The sequence below is a fragment of the Neolamprologus multifasciatus genome, chromosome 14 (assembly GCF_963576455.1).
Source record: "Neolamprologus multifasciatus chromosome 14, fNeoMul1.2, whole genome shotgun sequence".
NCBI classification, from domain to species: Eukaryota; Metazoa; Chordata; class Actinopteri; order Cichliformes; family Cichlidae; genus Neolamprologus; species Neolamprologus multifasciatus.
The window spans coordinates 16,877,134-16,904,242 of NC_140452.1; the positions used below are offsets into that span (position 1 = coordinate 16,877,134).

Below are 27,109 nucleotides of genomic sequence, written 5' to 3' on the forward strand. Positions count from 1 at the left end.
CACAGGCGCATAGTGACGGCCTCTGAGATAGTGGAAAATGTTTACATATATAACAGTGATTAAAAAACAAAGAAAATAAGAATAAATAAATTAGAGTAGAGAATAAATAAGTTAAAGTAGAGTAAATAGTGAGACTGAGATTGTAAAACAGAGTAATGTGATTTGCATTAATAAATAATACGTGCACTACAAATGTAAGAAACAGCTGGGAGGAAGGTACAGTATTAGTCTACCGGTGGGCGGTAATGTTTACCAACCACAAAGAAGAAAAAAAAGCCGAAGAAGAGTCGTCTCCCGGTAGCCCGTTGCTAACTCGGTTTCCATGGAGATTGGTTTCAGTTTCCCGGATGTTCCAGTTTCCTCTGTTCAACATGGCGTCGGGAAAGTAAGACTTCGGCTAATATCACACAGTTTGCCCTGAAGTTAGTCCGCTCCCGCCCTTCTGATTTTTGGAGAGTTTCCAAGTACGTCGCGGGGTCGGCAGAAAAAGTTTTCCTGGGACATCTCTGGTGAGTATCCCCGCGTGGCTCTGACTTCGGTTACCGGACCGTGCTGTGGGTTAGCTTGTGGCGCGTCTCCGCTCCCCGCTGAGCCGCTAAGGGAGGCTAGCGTTAGCTGCGCTCTGGTCGGTCCGGCCAGTCCGGGTGTGAGGATACTGGAGCAGCCTCCTTGAGTCTGCTCTCCTTGTGTTTGTGTGTTAGCTGATGAATCACTCAAAGCGTAGACTAAAGCGAATCGTGTCTGAGCTGTGAAAAAAAAAAATCTGAGGGCCACTTGTGAAAGTTGTTAAACAATTAAAATGTGAAGCTAACTTGAGGTTCAAACTGTCTTCCTTTGCTAAGATCTCATAAGCTCACAGGATGGCTCATTTGCACACTCAGGAGACAAACGGGTTCTGGTAACTCTGAGTCTGCTAGTCTGCTTTCCGATAAGTTCAGCTGGTTCCTGATAATCAGGATCACGGTGAACTTCCGTTTTCACCTGTGAAGGAGGACTGAGTTGTTTGTGTGGGCAGGCTAAAGCAGGAAAAGAGGATATTAAGCTGCTCTCTCTCTCGTGCATGAATAAATTCTCCTTTTTAGTCTCTTTTCCCCCCTCCCGCTTCTTTCCCTCTTTGCTGGCAGATGTCATGTTATGGATTGCATTTGTGTTGTGCTTCATGAGTGTGCAGTAAGAGGAAAGGGGGGTTTGTGTTTGTAAGGTCGTGCGGTTGGTGCTGGGCACACCATACATTCCTGGGATGCCAGAGAAGCTGTATGAAAGGGTCATTCCTCTCTCTCACATATGCACCATTCCCAAACAGCAGCGGGAGCATCTACATCATATATGGCAAAATATTCATCAGGAATATTCACGTGTTAAGTTGCGAGATGGGATGCAGCTGCAAGACAGCTGATATCCATCTACTAGTAAGTAAGATAAACAGTTAAGTTTATCTGCTGGAGAGTTCAAAGGCAGTGTAATGAAAAGGTGAAAGTATTTTAAAAAGATGTTAGTGTTTATAGCACAGAAGTGGGAACAGATAACAAGAAAAGTACATTTAAGTAAACTGGGTACATGAGGATAGGATTTAGGCCAAAGTCTTAACAGTATCAGCTCAGAATTTTACAATCAGTACAGCCATATTGAAAAGTTATATTTTTGTTAGATAGTAGCTAACTGACTAATATCTGTAATTACGACAACTACTACAACTAATATCTAAATTACAGCCTCAACTGAATCTGAAAGAAACAAATGGCAAGTTTACTGGAAAAAATTGGAAATGTGTGTGTTTTCTTTGAGTGATTGTTCATTGTGAACAAAAAACACAGCATATGTGCTGAATATCAATCTAACAGTGTTGAGATAACATGGTTTTAAAATACCTTGTTAGGTCCCTGATAATTTTAAAATTATACAAACCAAAGCCCAAAGGGACAGGTGAAAGGAAGTAATTAGCTTTTCTAGCAGAAAATGTTTAAGTTCTGTTTACTTTTTCGGGTTTCCAGAACAGCTTTAATAAAAAGCATCTTCTTCTGTCTGCTGCTAGTTGTAGAAACATTGGAATTGTCTGCTCTGTGGTGAAAAACGAGGAGCCAACTGAGGTAATCAAACAGGAAAAACAGGCTGGCAGGTTAAACAGTGATCCTCACTGACATGATATGTGGACCAGATAAACCAAATCCACGCAGGTCATAGAAGCAGGAGACAATCAACAAGTGGAAAAATAAACGACTTTGTGTGGCAGACAAGGGGCATATAGAGAGTCTGTTGGGAAAGGAGCATAAAGTGTATGCTGCTGTTTGTTTTTTGTTTGTTTTTCCTTAAGGTAGGATATCAGTATTATACTTTATTCTCATCCTGAAAGGAGGCTCCAGTTGGCTCTCCCTGCAGGGTAAAAGAGGGGGTTTTGTGGTACCCTGGAGGTTGCTCAAAAAGCCTTCATCCCAGTATAAATAATCAAAACTGGTCCCAAAAGATGCCGCTTAGTGTTTATTCTGCTTGCTGGCAGGAAACTCATAATACTACCTGGCAGGATAAACACATTTAACAACACTTTTTTTTACTTTAATTTTACTACTTCATAATAATTTCCTTTGGCTAAGACAACAATAAACCACAATGTCTGCGGGTAGAAGTCTGTTGGGAACCTTTGCTGCATCCATCTCTCCTTCATTTCCTGTCATTTGCCTGCTGGCACTATGTAACAGGGCCAAACCTAAGAGAGCCCTGCCAGTTTCAGTCACTGACTAGCAGTTTCACTGGCTGAAATGAAACCTGTTCCTGAATTTATTCCCAAGACCATATGATTTATCGAAGTGCTGTGATTCATTACTGATGATGATTGAAATGATGACACAGATCTTTGGGGGGGACAAAACAAAACTAGAACTTTTGGCCTATGGGTCAGAAATGTGTCTGGAGAAGGAAGAATGAACCGACCTATACTAAAGCATGATCATGGCTCAATGATGTCAGAGATTTCTTTGATTCCTCAGGTAATGCAAAAGCCTACAAAGTATAACAGGCAACATGTAGTAAGTAAAATATCAGAAATCATGGAAGAAAATGTAATGCTGTCAGTGAGGAATCATTGATGGACCTTTCACTAGTAGTACAGTGACCCAAGCATACCTCAGAATATTGGCTTTGGGTTTCAGAAGAAGTCCTAGATAGTGGCTGTCTGAACCATTAATATGGAGAAGCTGTGGTGGGACTTGACTAAGGTAGTTAGAAAGAAGTGTACTTATAGTTACACACTTTGAGGTGCTGTTTTATGCAAAATTTACTGGACAAAGCTAGACAAACTTCTTCCATAATAAAGGCCATTTGGCAGCTATTTCAGTGTGCAATGTAGGCTTTGGTGATAAACCTGCTGGACATTGAATTTATGCCAACAAACCTAATACACAATGGGGCTAAAGATTTTTTGCTTCTAACTGTATTTAGCAGTAAAGAAGAGGCATTCAAAAATATGTCTGATCGCTCACTATATACTACTTTTTTCAACTTCCTCTGCAGTTTCTGTATTTCCTTTGCTCATATTTATAATGCAAGCTGCAGTACCTAAAATCTACTGAGTTTGAAGGATTCACTCCAAGCAGATTTAAGAGGTTTTGATTCCTGGCCAGTTTTTAGGTGAATCACAGCAGAGGAGTCGAGCCATAAAGGTGGAAATGATCAGAAATCACAGATGACTGTTGACAGATGTGTCCAGCAGGAGACAGAGCTGCTGGCAGGAGGGATGTTGTCATTGCTTTGATGCAAACTGACCAGAAGGGTCCGAATGCAGGTGCTTTTCAGGCTTCTTCTGTGCAAACAGCTTTCACAGCGATGTACAAGGTGATGGCTGGAGGCAAAAGGGCAATAACAGGCAGGAGCATGAGGTGTGTAGGGGATTTGTTATTGAGTAAGAAAATGATGGTGTTGGGGGAAAAAAAAAATAAAGAAACAATTTTCTGGTGTGGTCTGAGTAAAGGGCAACAGGGTGTCTATTTCAAAAAAGAGATCAGAAAGTTGCAGCCACTATGTTTCCAGGTATGAAACTTTGAAGACATGACGGCTGTCTGACACATTTGATTACATTTGACTAGAGTCTGCGATGCACGGTTTTCCTTTTTCACTTAGTTCCGATCCTGTGTGATGACTTGAGGTGGAAAAATGAACTTCTGAGCCTTTGAATAGTTGAATTGTAATCAATTCAAATTTCTAAAATGTAGGAAATTAATTTTCTTCATTTATAAATAACCGTGAAGTTCATTAGTCACCACCACCAACAGCAATTAAAGGTCAAAACAGTTTTGACCTTTAGTCAATAGAGATAAAAATAGGATACACTCCTCTTATCTTATAACTAATACTATGGCTCAAGCTCAAATTAGCAGAAGAAATGATTGCCTAAATGTTTAATTGGGTTAAAATCTTTACCCGATGAAATGTACCATTATAGGCTGAGCTTTATAAGGCCATTGCAGAAGATAGTAAGTGGAGTAAGTGCCCCCTGTGAAACCAGAAGCCTATGAGAGTGGGAGGTCTTGACTATTTAGAAGTTCTTTGTTTGTATCCACATGTGAAGTTGCAATTACCTCCATTTTCCTTCTGTCCTGTTTGTGTCGTTGCTTGTTGAGTTGATGCTGTAGTGGAAACATTAAAATCTGACTTTTCTCATGGGGCCTGATCGCACAGATAAAACTATGTGTGAGAGAGGAATCAGAGTTTAGTGAGTAAAAAGAGGGAGAAAAGGGGGGGGGGGGTGTTTGTGGAGAGGTGAGCTGCAGAGGTAACGGTAAACCAGATTTAGCTGCAGGCTAACAGCCAAATGACCAGATCTGCCCATACTGAGAAAAAAAAAACAAGACTTTAAGACAAGATTGTTTTAATTTATTAATTTCTCGTTTATAAGCTCTGTTTTTTTGCAAGTATATTTTATAGATCAGTGTTTAACAACCATATGTAAAATTTCTGAAACCAAGCTTGAAATCGTGACATCAAGCTGCCAAAAAAGCTTTGGAACAAAAACCTACTTGTATGTAAGCCTTACAGACAAGTTTTTACTCCCTAAACATAACAAGTTAATTTTTTATTAAAAATCTGCTCTGTGTAGGACAAATCAGCTGTTTGTGGTGTGCTCCACATCCAACTCCAACCACCAAATGCAAATTATCATCTTTAAAAGTGGAAGATGTGGACAGTATCAGTACATATGACAAGATTTAGGTGAAAAATCATGTTCAGGGGTGGAAAAAAGGAAGGGAAGATGAGGGATAGGGGAAAAACAGAAATAATACACTTACATCAGATATTGTAATTCTCGCTGTAACAGGGAAAGAGGTCCAGGCTTATTGCATTAGAGGGGGGTAAATCCTCTGTGGAATGACTGAAGGAGCCAAGATCAACAGAGCCCTGTAGGTGCTCAGAAACAGAGGCAAGAACACACGAATAACATGAATAATAATAATCATCGTCATCATAATAACGCAAAAAAAAAAAAATCAGTATTAAAAAAAATAAAGGGCTCATTTTTGACAGTTTTTGGCGTTCTGTGTCTGTGTCTGGAAAAATTGAAATACTTTACTGTGAGTTTGTTTTGCAATTGATATCATCATTTTTTATCTTTTACACTGAGCGAAGCCTGAAATCTGCATTCTTAGCCACAGTTGAAGACAAAACAGGACTTTAGAGCTTCTTATATCGAGTCTTTTAACCATGGTCAAGTAAAGCAAGTCAGTTTCAGCACCATCTGGCATCATTTTCTGACAGTTTGTTGGTTAAATTGAATTGAATCTCAGCATGCACTTATGTTTGCTCGCACAGTTGTCCTACTTTAAGCTGATAAGGCAAGCTTGCTCATATAGAGATTTTACAAACAATACCGATATTTGTGGATTTGGCTGTTTTTTTGTTTTGTTTTTTTACCTGAGTTGTGCTGGTGTATGGCAGAAGTGCGAGGGCAGACACAAGGGAAAAGCAGATTTTTTTGTTTTGTTTTGTTTTTTCACTTGCATAACTTTAGATACTTGGGTGTGTAACATGTTACCTTTGCCATATATGTGATGAAAAATAAGGATAAGCCTGTTAAATCCCATCAAGATGAGAAAACTACATTAGAAATTTAAAATTTGATCTTTTTTAATACAAAGTTTTGAGTTTTTCATAATCCCTTCAGTGGGATTTCTGAGGAAACCACTGAATGTAACTAGAATGCTTTTTTGGCATGGAAATGTCCAAGCTGTCCAAACGTATTATTGTGAGACTTTGCTTGATTACGGACTACACAGTGGTAACTGCCTGTATTTTCACAGCTAGCGTTAGAAGGATATTTGCCAGCTTCTGATTGCAGTTTCTTACCTCTGCTGAGTTTGGCGGGCGGCTCTCTCCGGTAGACCGTAATTCTTGGATCAGATGAAAGCCGGCCTCGCTAAAGAAAGAGCAGACTGGCATGAAGTTTGGCTTCTTCAGCACACCATCATCTCATTGCCTCTGTTTTCCACAACATGTCGTCATTATGTAATGATGGTGCTGTTCTGAGTCACATGCTTTACACTATACCTCAATGTTTAACACAGCTCTAACACTGAAACAACGCTTTTGTTGATGGGACTGTAGCAAGTTATGATGAGAGTAGTTGAAGCAGAACTATCGTGCTTGCTGAGTCTCAAAGAAAAACACAACGTTCTTAAAAAACTTAAGAAGCCACTCCAGGTCGTCAGACTAATTGTTAGTAAGCAGTGGTTTTGTGTGTGGTGATCTCTTATCTCTCGGCTAGTTCTGCAGCATAAGTCAACAAACATCAGTGCTGTCTGTACTGCAGGTGCTCGATAGTTTGGGCTCTCGGGAGTTTGCAGCGTGGTTCAACCTTGCAGGCTCTTTGTCACGTTCTGCTGCAATTGGGGAGAAGAGTTAGTGTAAGGCCCTCTGCAACAAAGTTTTAGGCAGCTGGTACATAATCAGGATTGACCTGTTGGGGGACGACTACAAACATGAGTATGATTGGTGCAGTAAAGGCAATAAGTCGTTAACTTAATTTACATCATTCATTTAATTTTTCTGTTATTTCTGATAATTCGATAAACAAAAAATAATAGTAATAAAATAATAGTAATAATGCATAAGTAAATAAAATGTCAACATAACTAGTGAAAAAATAATCTAATATTGATTGGTGATGATAAGTGTGGTTGGTTGTTTATTAGGTTTACTCAAAAAGTTTGGATTAGTGTTTTTTGCTTGGTGGTTCTTGGCTGAACTGGATTAAGTTTCATAGTTGATCGGGATTCTGGAATTTTTTAGTCTTCTTCACCACGATGAGATAAGGCTAAATTGGACATTTTGTGTCATATCTTCACAAATGCAGATGAGATGTGAATAGAGATCATCTTAATGTTAAAAAGAAAATACCACAGACTAATCCCGATCCAGCTATCCTTCTGAATCCAGAAGGATAGCTGGATTCGTTTTTTCTTTTCTTTTTTTATCTGGTGGTCTTAATGAAAAATTTTCATGATGTTGGAACGAGGTTAAATTTTCCTAAACTAAGCTTCCATGAATCTCAGCACTTCTGCATTTGTCAGTATGTGCTTAATGAGCAAAGGTCCTTCAGGTGAGTTCACAGCCAAACTAGCTCGTGTTCACAGTGTGTGTGTGTGTGTGTGTGTGTGTGCGTGTGTGTGTGTGTGCTGGGAGCTAGCTGGTGTGCGCCATGTAGCGCTCTCTATCTCTTTATCATTGACCTTTCCACATTCCACAACCTGCCTCTGGAAGTCAGCCCTCATTGGCTGCAACACTGCATGCTTTGTTTGAAGTTGCCGTCGGGATTGGCAGGTTTGTATGTTCCTGGATCTGATACGTTGAGTGGACTAGTTCCTGCTGTATTTTTACTCTCTGAGGAATGTGCCTTATCCTTATGGAGGCTGACACTTTGTAGTCTGTTGGAAAGCTGATAAAGCGTTGGCTTCACAGCACTCTGAGAAACTCCTGATATAAACTGATCTTGTCTTCTGATGGATAAATGGTTCATGTTATTATGAACCAGCCAACGGACTATTGTCTTGATGCAAGCTTAATCATCCAGGTAAGTAAATCCCAAAAGGTTGATTGTGTTGATCTGGACGTAGCGTGTTCAGTGGGAGAAACGCTTCATCACTCATCCAAGTGACTTCTTCAGTCTCAGCTGACTGCAGGTTTCCCCAACCTTATAAACAGTACATTTGCACAGTAACTGAAACTAGCCCACTGAATGAACAATGGGCTGTGAGATCAGTTCCTTGATCATTAACATGCAAATTGTCATGACCATTGATCAACAACCACTGATCACAGGGAAACCTGCAGTCAGCTGAGAAGAAGTCACTTGGATGACTGCAGGTTTCCCTGTGATCAGTGGTTGTTTGCATGTTAATTTGCATGTTAATGATCAAGGAACTGATCTCACAGCCCATTGTTCATTCAGTGGGCTAGTTTCAGTTACTGTGCAAATGTACTGTTTATAAGGTTGGGGAAACCTGCAGTCAGCTGAGACTGAAGAAGTCACTTGGATGAGTGATGAAGCGTTTCTCCCACTGAACACGCTACGTCCAGATCAACACAATCAACCTTTTGGCAATCGAGTATTTATTAAACTACACACCTTATAATTTCATGATTTAATTGTTCTTAGCTCTGCACTGATACTACAGAATGCACAAAATAATCTACTTCCAAACTATCTAAATTAGAGTTACATTGTGAAATCATGGAGGAAAAAACTGTTTAAAAAAGTAAACTGTGTAACGGTCAAGGGCATAAACCTGTAGAGTAGTTGTGACTAGAAACTCCAAAAACATATACATAAAAGAAATAACATGATAAACAATGATAAAACTGAGGTTTGACTCTCAGTGTTCATGACAAACTTGTCTTTATCTTTTTTTTTTCAGTTAATTGTTTTCTTTTGTTTTATTTAGTCTTTGTTTGTAGTGATTTAGCTATAATAAGAATGTTTCTATACAGAATATACTCTTTCAATGTCCTCTGTAGGCAGAATAAATTGTTTATGCTTATGGCCATTTGTTGGCCCAATAATCTTTTAAATAAGCGGGTTATTAAAAAACATATTAATAAAGAAACATATTCATTCAGTTACTAATTACCTTTCATTTGGACTAAAATAACTTGTGCTTATATTATTAGTCATTCTTAAGTATGGCAACAAGGCAACCATAAAAACCTGTAGACCAAATTCAATTTTATTTGAGAGGCCGTGCACTTACTAAAAAGTAGAACAATGTGTCTGTAATCATTTTCAGATTTGCCCATTTATGTTCTCGCCCTGAAATCTGTTTATTTCCGTCTTTTGAAACTAAGCAACCATATCACAATTTTTCTATGAGCAGCTTTTAAACGTGTTTTTAAGCAGCAATGTTAACACAATACATTTACAAGATTTTTGTTGAGTCTAAGATAATGTGTCTCATCATGTAGTCTTGACATACTCAGCCTCCGCGAGTCCTCCATGTGTTGATGGTTCTGTTGACATTAGCAGGCAGACGTGGTATTTCATAGCAGGCTGGACAGCACTAATTTGAACCGTACTGGCAGGTCCTGCCATGCCAGAGTGACTCATATTGTCATGTGACAACAAACAACAACAGAAAGAGCATAAATGTTTCAGCCAGGAAATAGCTCATCGTTCATCCTTTGTTTTAACTTTACTTGGTATTTCAGAGTAAATGAATCCATTTTAGGGCTCAAACATCATTCAAACTATAGATTTACAATAAACACAACTAATACTTTATTGATTAGTTGAGTAAATAAACAGATTAGTTGTGACTGTATGTGACTGTATGTTGTGTTGACACCAAACACAAAGCCAAATTTTCACACAGCACATCTGCACACAGTAGCTTTGCAATGAGGCAGACTGAGGTGGACTTCAGCTTCATGTGATGTGAACATGGGCGAATCTGTTTGCCTGAGTGCAAAAATATAATGCTAAAAAACAGTTAAAGGAACACTTGAACAATTTTAACACTGAGGGCTGGACTCAAAATCACACCAAAAGGATTGATGATTTTGGTTTCTTGGTGACTTTTTTTTTTAATTGAATATTTCATTCATCAAATCCAATCTGAGATTTAAACATTTCCTTTTTTTTCACAAGTATAGTCCAGCTTTGAATATTTTACTTCACTTTGATTCTTTTTGAACCACTTTTGTGGGCAGATGGAGCTGTGTAGTTCAACCTCACTTTTAAATAGAGAGGATGAGAAAGGAGAGGGCCTGGAGAAAAGTAAGTGAAATTGTAGAACTTCATGATAAGGTCTTCAAATTATGTTACTGTAACTTGATTCCAGCTCTTCTTCGTCCCATTAGCTGTTAGGGGGTTTTATGATTTGATTTTATGGAGCCGGGCCAAACAGTAGTTCATTTTAATCCATTATAATCAGAAAGGCTGGCAAAAGCAGGTAATACTCACTGACCAATGATTTGTGATTTTACAGGTCCTTAGCATAAAGATATGGTACACAAAGTATCCTCCTGTCATCCTTTCTGTCACACTTCAGGAATCTCCCGCCACAGGTAGGGCTGGGCAATATGGCCTAAAATTCATATCGCAATATAATTTGAAGCATGTGCGGTAACGATATATATCACGATATATTCTTTTCTTCTGCATAACGTATTTTCCACACTATAAGGCTATGGGATCAGAACGATGCCACCTTGAAACGAAACCGAAAAAAATATTGAAACCGAAAAAAAAAAATTGTAACTGAAATAAATGTACTGAAAAATCTTGTATTGAAACAGAAAAAAAAATTGATAGTGAAAAACAATTAATTGAAACTGTAATTTTTTTGTTTTCGCTTACAATTTTTTTTTTTCAGTTTCAATCCATTTTTTTCGGTTTCAATCCATTTTTCGGTTTCAAACCACTTTTCGGTTTCAATCCATTTTTCAGTTTCACTCTGCTGGCACTGTTTTGGCGTCCGGGGGCGCGCTGGGGGGGGCGGGGATTCCGACCCGCATGTATTTGCATATATTATAATGCTGACCAATGACTGGAGAAAACACTGACGACGCGGCTGCGGTCACGGACAAACTTGCACATGTCTGTTCGGGAATGGCAGATGCTGAGAGGTCCAGCGTTTACATTACCGACTATTTCAAAGTGACAGCCTGAGGTGTTCTTCAGTAAATTGGACTACCGGACAGGAGGACCTGAGACCCCACCGCACTATTTTTGGTAAGTTAAATGTGTTTGTAAGCTAATCCGTAATTTAGGTCCTTAGCTAGCTACCTAGCTAGCTAGCTAAGATGAGCACTTGGCTGTCGGGGAAACTTGTTTTGTAAAATTCGTTTAGCTAACCCGTGCAGGTGAATGAATTTACCCTGACTAAAGAAATCAAGAGAAACGCACCAGGCTGCTCAGTGACTAACCACGGTTACTGTACTTTTATATGAGTATTATACTGTAAGAGCAACAGGCTGGACTCTGCTTCTGCTCCTGTGCAGAGCTGATTATTAAATATGTGCAAACAGCAGCATGTTTTCTGTCGCTTTCCACATGTGGAACGACATTAACGCCAACTTTTAAAAACCTGAAACTTCAGTAACCCCTCATTAGTCAATAGCTACGGATTAAATAGCAAAGCCCGATACTTATGTACTGAAACCAACTACTTCCGCTTGTCAGCTTAAGTTAAAAGGTTACATTTTTCCTCTGATTATTTTTTTAGCATTTTTTTTACTCAGTTTGTTACAAATATTCAGGTTAAAAAACTGTCCTAATTTTTTTAATGAATTATGTTCACAAAGTCACATGTGTAGTACTCTGTACAGCTTGCATCCTTTAGGACAAATAATTTGAAACATTAATATTTCTTGTTCAATACTGAGCTGATAACACCTCTGTATGTTGTGACCAGGATGCAGCAGCAGACTGAACCTTGACTGAAACCTGCTCCATCATCTCATCTTTGCAGATGTCCATTTATAAAGCATCAACAACTCAAAGGTAAACATGATATTAGAAAATGTGTTAGTATATAAGGCCTTTAAAACAAATAAAAAATAAACAGCTGTCGGCAGAACTGTAGGACTGAACAACTTCAGATCCCGAGTGTGTGAGGACAGAAGGATCAGCTCTATTTCAGATTTGAGAGATAAACTTTATATTTCAGTTTGTGATGATTCTGTTCTGTTTGTGATTACAGGAGCCGTCCTCAGATTCAGACCTCAGCACCACCCAGTGACAGCAGACAGATCATCTTATATCTTCAATCTTTGTAGTAACTCCAAAATTAACTGAAGAAAACAGTACAAAGGCTAAAGTACCACATGTGCTGTCAGTGAAAGCTGCAGCTGTTTTATTGATAAATTTAAAGACATAAAGTCAAAAGGATTAATCACCCATGTAACTGTGTCACTATACATCAGCATTAACAGTACCTCAGTTTGGTGTTTCAGAAAACTGCTGATCTCAGACCTGCACAACTTCTGTTTTAAACACTGAATGTACTCAGCTACATGAAGGGCACGTGATGTTTTCTCTGACACAATTAAATAAAACCTGACTAAAGTCAAAGGTTGTTACTTGTATTTGAACTAAAAACTTGATCTGGAATTCTTTCACTGTTTTTTGACAATAGTGTGTTATTTATCATAAAGTAGTTCAGAGTCATTCATACCAGAGTAACCAGAGAGCACAACATATATTTAACTTTCTACAGGACTTAAAGCTATGATATTATGTAAAAGTCTAGACTAGGGATGGGTATCGTTTAGGTTTTATCCGATACCGGTGCCAAACCGGTACTTTTGAAACGGTGCCGGTGCTTAAACGGTGCTCAAACCGGTGCTTAAAGAATGGAAAACACAAAATTGGTCCAAAAGCCTCTCATGTTCAGCTGTTTTTTTTGTAAAAAGAAAACAATGTTAGCCTTTTCTGCAGCTATAGGGCATATATGGTATCACTATGGGCTGGAAGCAGTGCTTAAACAATGGAAAAAACACAAACTTTGTCCAAAAACCTCTCATGTTTAGCTGTTTTCCACTTTTTCTTTGGTCATTTTAGCCTTTTTGGCCAGGGTGAAGGGAGTATCTGCCATCAAACAAGAACACAGCCTCATGTAACTACAACGGTAGTTGTAGTTCACCTTACATGCATTAATGTAATAACATAGCCTACTCAACGTAAATTACACACGAACAACATTAAGCTACTCACGCAGAGAAGAACGGCTGCTGCTGCCATCATCAGTCGTCATCATTTCTGCTACACAGGCAGGACTAGGGGCCAGGACTGTACTCTTCAGGTTTTTGGGGGATGTTGCTAACTCCGGGTCCGATAACAGGCACCACACCCGCAGTAGATGTGCTCGGTGTGAGGTCTCGCAGCAAGCTATCAAATACGGCGCATTTCTCGGCTTTAAAAAAAACGCTATGCGTCGCCAGGTGTTTCGTCGGATTTAAGGTGTTACCTCCTTTGCACAGTATCAGCTTAAAGCACTTGTTGCAGGCTGCTGAGTTTGCATCTTTTGCTGTAAAGTACAGCCAGACTTTTGACCGCTTCGCCTTGGGCATTTTTAATCTGTAGCTCTGCTCTAAAAGAACGTATGTACCTGGACCCGCCTACTATCCTCGGAAACGTAAAATGATTGGCTAGAATCTAAAGTGTATCATTCCATACCAGTTAGTGGTGGTAATGCACCTTTCAGTTGTTTGCCAACCGCCAATACAAATGTAAGGAAGAAGAAAGTGTATCGCAGCTCAGGAAAAAAAAAAGCACAGAAATAAAGCACCGAAATGTGCGCTGCTTTTCGGTCTGGTTACTACCGTTTATGTCAGAACCGGTGCCATCATGGCACCGGATACCGGTACCCATCCCTAGTCTAGACTCTCTGAGGATTATCTGAGTACTTCTAACATTACACAAAGCAAAGGTCTCCATCAGTGTTCATGAAATGCTGGGTTTATCCTTCTTGTGAGGGAGCTGCTGGTGAAGATCACGAGCCCTGCTTGATCCCGGTGATGAGTTTCAGTCTTCCTGGTGTTTCTGAAATGATGCCTCTCACTGTGGGGCAACAGAACATCTGGCACAGGACAGCTGTAATGAAAGAAATTGAAGAAGTTTTGAAAAAAAAAATCTTGGAAATGCCCTATATGTGAGAAGCAGATTTTGTATTTACTTTTCTTTTGCCAATCAAGATAACTAGAAGTATAATTTTCACCATACAATTACTAACCTTGTCATCTCCTGCACTGTCTGTTTTGGGCTCTGGGCTTGTCCTTCCCAGCGCTCATGAGACTGCTTTTGGTGCACTGTGGTATGAGGTGCTAACCTGTTGACAGTGTTGGGAAGGTTAATTTTAAAATGTATTCCACCAAAGATTATAGAAGTAATGTATTCTGAATACTTTACAACTACATGAATGTACTATTGCTGTGTGATGTATTACTATTACTGAAGGCTACTCGCCATACCAATACCAACTAGATGTTAAAATCTTAATATAAATGAGTAACAGTAGGTGGACATTAGGTAAGGCTGCACTTTTTGCAGCGATCTCGTGTAGAAAACTATTCAGCGCATATATAAAACAGGTCAGCGGCTCCGAACCGTAGTAAAGGGACCTCTGGCTAATACGTCGTGTCGGGCTCGTAGCTGAAAACTAGCTTTACTTTGTTGTCTGGGTCAACTTTGCTAGCGAGAGACAGAGAGAGGCGTTGAAAGGCTGCTTATTGTTTCGGAGGAAAACAGGAACACAGTGTACAGTCCAGTCTTAACAGCTTACTTACAGCTGGGCTCGTCAGGCACTCTTTTTGGCTGCAGTGGTTATTATTATATTTACATGCTTCCAGCTCCCGTTTCTGCTCAGTGACAGCTCATACTTTTCCTTTTTCTCCCTCCCTTGCTCACAGACACATAACGGGTATGGCAGTCCATTCTCCCTGCAGCACGGACTACACTGCCCATGAGGCTACATTGTTTAGGGCGATGCCTGTAACACTCTGCTATTGCCTTCATATTAAATCATTTTTGTATAATAATTTTTAGAGGCTCTTATTGCGTGTTTTGTTTGGGTTTCCACCGGCGTGGAATTACCAAAAATAGAGAGACCATAGCCTAACATATGAAACAGGAAAATACCGCCATGTAATCCATTTATTTCAACAAACTAACTGTATTCTCAATATCACCTATTGAACAGTAACTGTAACGAATACATTTACTCATATTTTGTATTTTAAATACGTAACGCATGTATTACGTTACTGCCCAACACTGCCTGTTGATGAGATCTTGTGCCGTTCCTAAAACACCGGCCTCCAACTCCTAAAGAGACACGGGTGTACCTAAATTTAGCAAATATTAGCTTCAGGCTAGCTTGCTACGACAAATAGGCTAATACCAGCACTTTACCACAACTTCACCAGATGTAGCTAAAAAAACTAAACTAATGTCCAGTCCAGTGGGACAGCAAGGAAAGATGACAAAAAATGATTACTTACTTGCGGTTTGGAGGGTCAAGTTGAAATTGAAGCAGCCATTGAAAGACGGGAAGAGAGAAAGATGGCAGCTTGGTCAGCACTAGTGGCCTCTATGATGTATGCAAATATATGCGGGCTGGAATCCCCGCCCCCCTCCCAGCACGCACCTAGATGCCAAAACAGTACCAGCAGATTGAAACTGAAAAATGGTTTGAAACCGAAAAATGGTTTGAAACTGAAAAATGGTTTGAAACCGAAAAAAAATGGATTAAAACCAAAAAATGGATTGAAACCGGAAAAAAAAATTGTAAGCGAAAACAAAAGAATTACAGTTTCAATTAATTGTTTTTCACTATCAATTTTTTTTTCCGGTTTCAATACAAGATTTTTCAGTACATTTATTTCAACGACAATATTTTTTTTTTCGGTTTCAATATTTTTTTCGGTTTCGTTTCAAGGTGGCATCGTTCTGATTCCATATAAGGCACACTTAAAATCCTTTAATTTTCTCAAAAATCAAGAGTGTGCCTTATGTATGAATTCTGGTTGTGCTTACTGACCTCGAACCGATTTGGGCGTGCAGAAATCTGTTAAAAAATGTTTTAGTACAACTTTGGTAAGCTGCACTGCTTGATGGATTGTCAGAGCATTACGGCTGCCGTAGTGAGAAGCTTTGCGGAGTAATCTGGGTCCAAAACTCCGTCTGCTCAGGTCCCAAAGTCAAACGAACACTAAGAGTTAAAAACTGTCTAAATTCTTTCATCTTTAATTAAATCATCAGCATTGCTGCTTTAACAGGTGTAACAATTAAGTTTTACATCCATGCGTCCACGAAAACAGAATTTATTAAATTTAATGGAGTTAGAAGTTAACAGGAAGTTAGCTCGCTAGTTTACACCTAAACATTTCATACCATGTTCTGACTGAGAGATTTTTGAAACTAATTAAAACGTACAGCTCTGCTACCACTTCCAAAATAAATGAAGACAGAAAACTAAACAGCAGTGGCGTTTGCAGGGTTACTGAAGTTGGACTACCTGGTATATAATGTTGTGTTACCTGATTGCTAGCGACACAGCTATGTTAGCATAACATTAGCACAGTGAAGCTGGAGGATGAACGGCAACGTTTTTTCCACTTGATAAAAGTTAACGTGAGGGATTCTGGTGGTTAGGAACAAATGCAGTCGCATAGCAGGATGCTATACAACGGCAAACTTCAGTCAGGAGAACAACTGAGATTATTCATCCACAATACGAGGTTAGTTATTAATATACTGCAACAACATGGGAATAGAGCAGCTGCGAGAGAATTCAACATTAATGAATCAATGTTACGGAAGTGGAGGAAGCGCAGTTTTTGGCGTTCCCCATATTTCAAAAGTGCTTCATCTCTTTGCTATGACTGTCGCCCTCCATAATTTGCAGATGATAATGGTTTTAGCCGCTGCAATGCTTTCGACCAAAACAGGCGCAGCTTGATGACATCATCAACATGCGCTGTCGCGATAGAGCGATATAGTCAAAATCTCTATCGTTGGCCAAATTTATATCGTTTATATCATATATCGTTTATATCGCCCACCCCTAGCCACAGGCATATCGTTACCTGTGCTGTCACATGATGTCACTCTGATTATGACAGCACTTGCCCAGTTTCAGCTCTAACCGGTATGACTGCGGTTAAAGGAATCCAGTAATGAAGGCAAACCAATTACCAACATTTAAACTATGGTTTCACTAGTAAATACCACATAGTTTACTATTTGAAACTGTTGGTATTTTAAATGATGAACAATAAAGGTGGACAAAAGAAGATATTTGTTAAACTTTGAAGTGTTTATGGGTAAAAAAAACAAGATACTTAAAGTTGAAAAAAAAAACCCTCGATGTTTGAGTTCAGGCTTCCTTGAGTGACAGGGCTTCTGCATCACGTGACACCTCAGGTAACAACACCTGTGACAGCAGATTCCGTGTGTGACAGGAAGGAAAGCGTGGGAGTGGAAGAAAAAAGGGGCATTAACGGCTTTTATTTAAAAGCAGGCAGGACATAAAGTTGTGAATAGATTCGAGCTTACCCGAGCTAATCTCACTCTCCCTCTCTCCGTCTCTCTCCCCGTGACGTCATGATACTGGGCCGGGTTTGCTGAAACCATAGGAATGCGACACATTTTGAGTTTTTACGGCCGGGAGCTACAGCGTTCCTGTGTTTGTGTGTGTTTTCACGCTGGCGCTGAGTGTCTTCACTCGTGTCCACTTCGCCTGTGTCTTTAAGTAAAGACACAGAGGCGCTTCCTCCGTGGAGCTGAGCTGGATTTCTCCGCGGAAGTAACTTTGCGGCTGCTGCAGGGATCCTCTCCGTGTGCTTTCCCCTCGTCCTCCGCTGCGTTTCCGACATGAGATCAGGTGGATAGTGTGTCCTGCTGGATAAACGGAGTACCTGTGCTTTAAAGTGAGTATCCTCCGCTCTGAACGGCGTGTGAAATTTTACGTTTATCGCGTGGAAAGCCACTGAATAAGCGCGCAGCTCCTCGCTGGGTTGTTTGCGCTGGAAAGTTAACCGAACAACGAAACTCTGTTGTTGAAATCTCCCCGCGTGGATTAACTGTGAGTCAGGAAAAAAGCATAATAACTTTATTGTTTGCCTAGTGAGGAGGGGAGGGGGGCAGTGAGAAAGCAAGCAGCGAGGGATGATTTCTCTCCCCCCCCCCCCCCCCCCCCACACACACACACACACACACACACCACCCGCTGCTCCCATTCAAACCTGTTGCTCACCGCTCATGTTTGCGGCTGTCAGGACAGCTGCTGGACCCCGCTGTCCCGCTCATGTGTCTTTCTCTGCACAAGTGTTGGTGACACATGGAGATAAGAGGGGGAGGATGGCGATTCATTGTGAACCTGTGTTTGTGGTAAGAGTTGTGAGGAAGCTTGGTTTAGCGGGACCTGAACACAAAACGTGAGATGCAAGTATAATTTTTTATTAAAAAAAATATTAGGCTCCTTCACAAGGGGTAAAATAATGAGTAATAAAACTGTAACTGTAATAAAATTTAGGTTGAAGGTTCAGGATAAGCAGTTTTTCCCACATGTAAACCATTTAGGCCTTCCACTGCAGGAAGCTCAGTGGGACTGTGATTTTTAAGGCTTTTTTTTCAAGTGGGGTTTATATTTAAGTTTAAAATGCTTCTTTCTCTATCACATAGCCAAAAATATCAGGGAAGTGCGGAATTTCTGGTGAGAAAGGTAACCCAGCTGCCTATGCATTTTTCAACTGGAATTATAATTTATTTTCATTCTTTCTTTTTAAAGTTTGTCCAATACTCAGAGCCTGATCTTACTTCTCTGAAAGAGAAGCATGAAAAGCCTTAATAATAGTTGTATTAACCTGTTTCAGTCATGGTCTCAAGTTTGTGTGGAGTTTTGAGCATTTCAGCCAGTTATTCTGCTTTATGGAGGGCAAAAAGTGCTACAATAATAGGTGCATGTTCAACACCTCTGTTGGTCCTGTGGTGATGCTGAAGTTTAGACTGCTGCATATAAACTCCGTGTTATGAACAGACTGATGCTGTGAGAGCAGTCAGGAGCTCCAAGGTCACAGAGTGTGCTGTGTCTCTGCACTGCATTTGTAAATCTGAGAAACTTTGGCAGAGAAGTAGTGTCCTCTCTCTATCTGTGTGCATGTGTGTGTGCAGTAGTGAGAGAACAGGCTATTAGTTATCAGCCCTGATTCTGCAGAAGAAAGCTAATGAAAGCACACCACAACAACAGTGACAACTACCAGCAAACAGCAGAGGTAATCTGAACCCTGCAGTTTGCTTTCTGGTGCTTCACTCTTTAAACCCCCCTCTGTTTTCCATCTCACTCCAGAGTTGTTACCTGTGTATTCAGCTTTGGTGATACAAGGCGTGAGAAATTACCGCCTGACAAACATTCGGGTGAGTTTTTTGTTCTTGCCTGGCAACTCTGTACTCCACCATTTGCATTGGCAGGTTACCAGGTATCATTTATAGATCATTTAATACCTCAACCCTAGAAAATGTGCATGGCTGTTAAATTTAAAGCGTTTATCAGTCATTGTGGCTTCATGTAAACATGAGAGTTTCTGTGCTTTAATTAAACATATTCCCACGGTCCAACAGCTTTAAGATAGGTCAGCAATATTTGAAGGGGCCTTCAAACTTGTGAAAACCAAATAAAAATGTACAGAACTGATCTGATATCTAATTATTTGTAAGGGTTTTTTTTTTATAGATTGAGGGACTTTTTTACTCCACATTAGCAAAACTGAATGGTCTTACTTGCAAATGTAACTTTCATATAATCAGAATTTATTAACTGCGGCACTTTTTCCTTCTTTGGTAAAGCCAGCGAGATTGTGACATTGTTATACATCATTATATCGCTTATTATATCAGCTTATTTTTAAGTGTTTTATTAATGAAAATAGATATTAGTCTTTAGTTGGTGAAAATGACAATACTAGTTTCTATGCAGGAAGGTCACTGCCTAACAAGTTATTACATGGGGTGATGAACATCTGTGCTACTTGGCATAATAGTCTAATTTATAACGCTGCCTTAAAGATATAGTTTGACTTTCTGAAGTTTATCAACACCTGAGTGCCGTAAGTGCATCCTTAGAAAGTTAGCTATGTGAGGTATGTCTGAATGGAGAAAAACAATTAGCTTGGAGGGGAAAAAACTGTAATGCATGCAGAGCAGGTGTCCTTAACTAATTATGCCTTTGACTTTCACTAAAGCTTTAAGACGAGGTGGGCCTGCTATAGTAAGAAGAAAGGTGTTAACTCCTCGGTTATCTCCTGAGGTCATGTGTGTCTTCAAAATACATTAATTTTAAACTAAGAGGTTCATTTTTTTGGTAACCATTGGCTCGCCCAGAGGTTACCCTTTTTGTGGCATTTTTAAAGGTACTTTCTGTAATTACCCTCTGGGAAAAATATAACATTCACTGGCAGGGGGCAGTGTTTTACCTGTAGGACTGGTGATGTTTCCAGATATGTGTTGCTGGGTTGTTTTGTTTTTTTATACTTCTTTCATCCCAGGGAGGCTTTGCATTTTCTTAAATAGAATGAGGTGTTAATGATTTGACTGCTTAAATAATGATGGTATTACCTTGTTTCACCATCTTGTGGTGCAAATTGGTATTGCATCAAAGTGCAGCAAAGTGCTAGTGCGTGGTTGTACTTGATATCTGTTCTTGATATCCCCTCAAGTCATAGTGGCTGTTTCTTCACACCCTGTTGATAGCTTTAGTTAAATTTAGAGAGGAAAAGAATAATACTAATAAAAATTAACTTTCCAACTCAAAATGGTACGAATGTTTCACATATAGGCAAAGCAAAGAGTCGCTGCTACCTGATTAAAAGGAAAATAGACATTTTTGTGTTATTTATGATGAAAAGAAATGCATTTTATACTCAGTAACTTCTTAAGAATCAAAGTCCTGGTGATTTTCCTTTGATCAGGAAGACTTGAACCTAAAATCTGTTTCAGGTGCTATTTAAGATTTTGCTTTATCTTAAATAACCCCTGAAAAATCAGGCTTTTCATACTGCTCCATCATAAATGGACTGTGACTGCCATTTAGCCAACTGATGCTGTTATAGAAAGAGAGAAGAAGAGAGACATTTGTAAGTTAAATAGAGCCACATCAAACGTATGTCTGCAGTACAATCAGAGGGATCATTCCTAACAAATCCCTCTGTGTACTGTATATTTGGATCTGGTGCCAGTTCAGAAGCAGCCTTTCATAGTGCGGTCCCCGTCATTACACCGCCTCTCGATGTCTCTCAGAGTGCAGACCACCCATGATGTACAATACGTGAAACAGGCCGGAGGACAGCAGCTTCGTCCAGAGCTCATCAGCCCGGCTCTGCCCCACTGACCAGACAGGCTTTCTCACGGTTCAGCCAGGCATACAGCAGAGGAGGTTAAATTAAGGAGGGGGAGGAGATGGAAAACGCTTAAAGGGAAAAGGAGAACAGGGAGATGGAGATATTGAAGGGAATTTTTTTAAGCAGATTGAAAGCTAAATGGCGGGTGGTGGGGAGAGGGGATGGTGAGAGATGGATGTTTTATTTTTTTTTTGCAGTAGGAGGGAGGGGAAAATACAGGGGAGCTGTAACTACACTGATTGTTGTGTTTAGGGAGGGATGTGCTTGTTTTGCTCAGAGAGGACAAATTATAGATGTTTGAGGGGGTGATGCAGTGCAGTCCTGTCCCATTTTACCTATTTGTGACAGCTAAACAATCAAGAGCTCAACCAAGCAGGACACTTCCTATCCAGTCCAGCTGTGCCAGCCACAGTCAGGTCCAGAAATACTGGGCCTGTGTAATTCCTAAACAGTTGATGCAGAAAGTCTGGACTTTGTTTTAAAGTCAACTGTGGTGGTGGACAAATATGTATGACTGCACCACGTGCTGCTTAGATGTTAGTTGTCCAGTTTATTTAATCCATTTGCACATGTGAGATTGTTTTGGAGTGATTCAGATCTCTGATCAAATAGGGCTGTGCAATTTGACCAAAATCTCATATCCCAATATAAGACATCGATAACGATATAAATCACAAAAATTTAACATGTTCTGTAAATTCTGTGAATCTCGGGCAGCTCCACTTGCGTGAAGTGTTTCCAGCTGGGGGTCGTGTACCTGGAGTCGAGTGTTTTAACCGATGCATGAAACTACACATTTTCAGACATAAGTTGTAACGGCCGCCGTTTTCTTTGTAAGCATTTATTACACGGCATGCTGCGGGGAAAAGCCTGTTCTAACGTTTGAGTCTAAGGTTAATTTTTTTTAGCACCTGACTGCTCTTTTTGGCTTCTCATCTGTAAACACCCTGCATACTCTTTCACGTGATTCAGTTTATTTTGAAAAGTCTCAAAAGGATCTTGAACTTTATTGTGAAAGGTTTATGTGGAAACTAAACCAGCGGACACGCAATGGTTTTGCCGTCGTTGTTGCTAACGACAACGCATAAAAACAGGCGCTTGTCCGTCTGTAGTGTGGTTATATTAAATATAACAGAAAGAGAGAACTTTAAGAAATTAATATAGCCACTACAGTGACCATCAAAACGACGAAAAAATATTGCCGTAAACGTTTATTTTGCGACACCACGAAACAAACGATAGCGTAAAATGAAACGATAGACGTTTTTATATCGTCATCCGATATATATCGTTATATCAAACAGCCCTATGAACAAACTTGTTGGCAGATTTTACTTGCATACAATGAAATTGCTTTTCAAACAAAGCTCAGTTAAAACGTTTACTCAATTCTGGAAAAAAAAAAAAATGCTTGGCTGCTAAATTATGCAGAGCATTCAGTCACTTAGTTATGTTAACCTCTGGTTGAAGTTCATATCTTTTATATATTTTCTGTATTCTCTATTTCAACTTTTTTTTAACAGTAAAAGCTAGAAGAGTGGTGCCGGGGTTGGTCTCCAAACACATTAATGTATGTGTTTGTTTTGAGATCAGTGGGCTTTTATAGGCCCAGATGTTAAAGAAATATGCAAAGAAAAATATAACTTCAGCAAAATGGGTTTTTTTTTTTTACTAACAAGCATATTTATTTTTGTGCCAATAGTTTGAGACCTTTTATGAATAGTATAACAAAAAATTTTAATTGTCACATGACTTTGTCTTCCAGCATTCATGAAAAAAGGATAAACAGTCTTTTTTCATTAATTGTATTTATGTACTTCTTGTTGTTGTTGTTTTGACCCCTTCCTTAAAGCTGAAACTTGCAGTTTAATTCAGATCGTGTCTCTGTGACAGGAGGAGATCCTTCCTTCAACAAAATCTGTCAAGAGGAGGTTAAAGATTTCAAAAGGTGAACATGAGGAACAATCTTTCATGGTTTCACCTTCGTCTTTGGAGTTTTCTCCTTTGGTCTGATTTTGGCAGCGCATAGCTAAGGTGTTGGCAGGCTGTCAGCTGTCTGTCTTGTAATTTAGTTTAAGTTCAGATCCAGTCAAATCAGCTGTTCACTGATCATATATAACAGAAAGTGTGGGTTAAGGCAGTGAGCCTGTATCCCCTTACATAACAGTAGTAGTGTTTTTCCATCAATTTTGGCTGTTTGATAAACAAAAATGTACCCAGTTATTCTTCAGTTTAGTGCACTTGAATGGACCGTTTTTAACACGCTCATTCTGTGTTGTGTGCTGGGATGAATGAGTTACTGACTCATCTCTGTTGTTATTTTGTCCTGACAGGCTCGTGCAGTTATAATCTCCTGATTGAACTGCATGCCTGGACTCACTTGTCCTTTCATGTAAACTTTGTCTTTGCGCCCGTACACATAGGTTTGTTCATGCAACAGTGAAGTAACCTGTGAGAGAAGAAGGTTTGCTCTCAAATCAAACGGGATCTCTGAGGTCAGAGCTCCATAATCTGTTTACTGTTTGCCACTCGGCCTTTGTTACTTATGAATCTTATCATTTCTTGGCTCTTGAAGGCCGCAGTAAAATCTTGTTTTTTACCCACAGCCATTTGGCTCAGAGCTCCGCATATTTCCAAATGCAAGAGGAAGAAAAAGCAGAGGATTTGGAAGCCGCAGGGCTCTTTGATTCAAGGCCAGACCGCCACAAATATGAGATGCTCAATGTCATTATCAGCCCTCACATGTGTTTGTTTTTTTTTGTACTGATTTCCTGTATGTAACAGGCCCCTGTGCTTTGTTGTATATTACAACTTAATCCGTCAGATAACTGTTTGTATTTAAATGTAGGAGTATAAGGTTTGTGTTACTGTAGTGTAGTAATCCTCCTCAGTCTTTTGTCATAACTTTTTATCCTTCCTTTAGGCAGTGCTTTCTTTCAGTTCCTTTCAGTTCAGATGCATTGACTGACTGTTTTGTTGTCTCAGCCCAAACACTAATGATAGGCCTCTGTGGTGATTTATTCTCCTCTCCCTGTTGTCACCAGACTCATTATAACTGGAAAGAGGCATTTATCATCCATGTTGTAACTGTGCTGTTACAAGTCAGTTGCGAGTCTGTTCTGCTAATGGGAATTAAATCCAGAGTTGGGAGCTATGTGGGGATTCCAGGGAAAGAAACTGAATATGTGTTCAAGTGTGAAGCTAAATTTTTGATCTGGTCAAAAAAAGTCTGCATGCTTCAGCTTTGCTCACTAAACCTAAAGCAATAAGAGTGGCTGTTGTCACACATGACTTCCAGATGCTGTTGTTTTTTTTGGGTTTTTTTTTTATAGCATTATTAGCATTAGCACCAGTGTTAGCTTTCCCTGTCTGCTTGCGAAATACTGACTTGTTGACCCCGTTTCTCGTCTTTTTAAGGTTCTGCAGTTCTTCATGTTGTGTTATTTGAACAGAGGCGAGCTCCCAAAAACTGTTTACTCGGCCCCTCAAAAGTTTTGTGATTAATATTCATGCGTAGTAGGTCTCACAATTTTCAGTGTGGACAATAAGCTTCCGAGTAAAACAAACCACACAGCAACATATTAATGACAGCATTTGTCCATCAGGGACCCTCAACAGGAACTTTTATTGAGAACAGTTTAACCCTCATCCCACTTTCCTGTTCTGATGTGTTGATATTAGCCTAACCACAGCTCTGTAGTTAGCTAGTCAAACATCACTAACTCCTTAAGATCATTTTATTGGAGCTGAAGAAATTTGGACCATTTTGTATTTGTTTACTTTTAGGAACTGAATCAGCGTTTGGAAATGGTGATAGCGACAGACTTCTAATCTAATTCCTCCTGACCTTCTCCAGTCATTCATACAGAGACATGAACATAACAAGCGCTTCTTGTACAGATGTCACTAAAATTCGTAGAAGAGAATAAAAAAATAGGTTAATGAGCTTTGAAAATAGATCTCTCTTTACAGTTTACATTTTTATAGCTGTCCTGTAACTTCAATGGTTGTTGATATAAGAGATGATGAAGGAAAAATACTTGAATTTAAAGCAAGGAAATATTGACTAAATATAGAAAAACTTAAATTATTTGATTGTTTGTGAAATTTCACCGAGCACTGAAAATGATTTCATAGAAATACAGAACAGAGTTTAATTTAAATAATTTTTTTTACTTTTCTCTAAAGCTTTGTTCTTATTTACAGTATGAACTGTTAATGAGTCTGTATCTCTTTCTGTTTTCATCTTAGTTCATCTCTTTTCCAATGGAATCTGCCTTTGATAATCCTGTTGAGAAAACTGAGAGAACAGCTTTGCATATATAAATCACAGCTGATCTGTCTACCATTCATTTCATTCGATTTTTTATCCTATCAAGAGGAAATAGCCTTTTTCAGACATGTTCATATTACTGGAAATACTTGGTTTGTTTAAAGGGGAAGCTTCCTGGATAGAGTGCAAGGGAGGCAAAACACATGACGCTCGTTTACTCAACCGCTATCTACGCTGTTCTCATATGCACCACATGTCAGGAGCTGTCGGCTTTAAGAACTTGTCGTAGACTTGTGACTTAATAATAATAATAATAATAATAATAATAATAATGGATTGCATTTCAGTTCAGTTCAGTTCTTTTTTTATTTCAAACATATACGTTCACCAACGTTTCATAAAATCATTCCATGCAGTTGTTTGAAAAGGAGTAGGCAGAAGTATATACTTATTTAGCCCTACCCCCTCAGGTTTACATCCTCATCATCTAAATTTGAACAACAAAAACGTATACAATGCCTTCAACTTAGAACATAACATAACAAGAAAAATATTTTCTCATGTTCAACTAAACTATATTTAGATTTGCTAATTTGCAGAAGAAAATAAACATCAGTTTGACTGCTGTCTTGGGTTAATTGCATTTTCTTCATTCTTATACTTATTTAAAATTTCTTTTTTGAGTTTTATTTTAAACTAGTTTATATCACTAGTGACCTTTATTTCTTCTTCTAACTCATTCCAGAATTTATATAAATTTATATTGCATTTATATAGCGCTTTTCGGGGCCCTCAAAGCGCTTTACAATTCCACTATTCATTCACTCTCACATTCACACACTGGTGGAGGCAAGCTTGCTCGGAGTTCCCACTCAAATTCATTGAAGTTTATATTTGTCATGAATTGCATACTTTGTAATCATCTCTTGTCTTTCATGTTTCTCTTGTTTCCTGCTTCACTTGTCTGACCTCTGGTAGCTAGTGTCATGCTGTTCTTGACAAATATCCTAGAGGTTATTCTGCGGGTGTCGAAGGGGGGGGGGGGGGGGGGGGGGGGGGGGGGACAATAGCAATAGTTTCCAGTTCCTTTATAGCTGTGCTTCCAGTCCAGATGATATATAATCTCTTCAGCAAGTTTGGGATTTACCTCCGGGTCTCTCCTAGTTAGACCTCCCCGGGACCTCCTTAGCTTGTTTCTTCTGACACAAAGGAGCAGTGTCTCTACTGTGAGCTCCTCACCTGATCTCTGAGGATTAACCCAGCAGACTTTTTTTTGGGTAACTAACTGGAGCTCATGACTCGGGATACACTGATCCAACTTTTTCCAGTTGAAATGTGATACCAATACCTTGGTTTTGATTATGTTGCAGGATGGTACTGACTTCTGATCCAGTGTTAATGTTGAATTAATAAACTTTGGAATTGACTGTGAGTCTTTCCCTAGGGTGTAAGGAAACATCAAGC

The 27,109-nt window shown here is 39.4% G+C and overlaps 1 protein-coding gene and 2 long non-coding RNA genes across 6 annotated transcripts in view; 1 reads left to right on the plus strand and 2 right to left on the minus strand.

The window, feature by feature from the left end:
* The first annotated feature begins 299 nt into the window (after nt 1–299).
* Nucleotides 300–27,109, plus strand: part of pak4 (p21 protein (Cdc42/Rac)-activated kinase 4) — a 47,256-nt gene continuing 20,446 nt past the window's right edge. Inside the window, exons 1-2 of one of the 4 annotated variants that reach the window (XM_085184803.1) lie at nt 300–509; nt 19,326–19,393. The gene's annotated coding sequence lies outside the window, so the exon portion shown is untranslated. Of the gene's footprint in view, nt 510–17,349; nt 17,908–19,325; nt 19,394–27,109 lie in introns of those variants that run through there. The other 3 variants (XM_085184801.1, XM_085184802.1, XM_085184800.1) reach the window with 3 other exon arrangements.
* LOC146503826 (uncharacterized) lies at nt 7,091–15,598 on the minus strand. Its single transcript, XR_014877957.1, has 3 exons — nt 14,211–15,598; nt 8,484–14,071; nt 7,091–8,307 (listed from the first exon to the last, which is right to left on the minus strand). It is a non-coding gene; the product is annotated as an uncharacterized LOC146503826 (long non-coding RNA).
* LOC146503827 (uncharacterized) lies at nt 15,977–17,649 on the minus strand. Its single transcript, XR_014877958.1, has 2 exons — nt 17,534–17,649; nt 15,977–17,411 (listed from the first exon to the last, which is right to left on the minus strand). It is a non-coding gene; the product is annotated as an uncharacterized LOC146503827 (long non-coding RNA).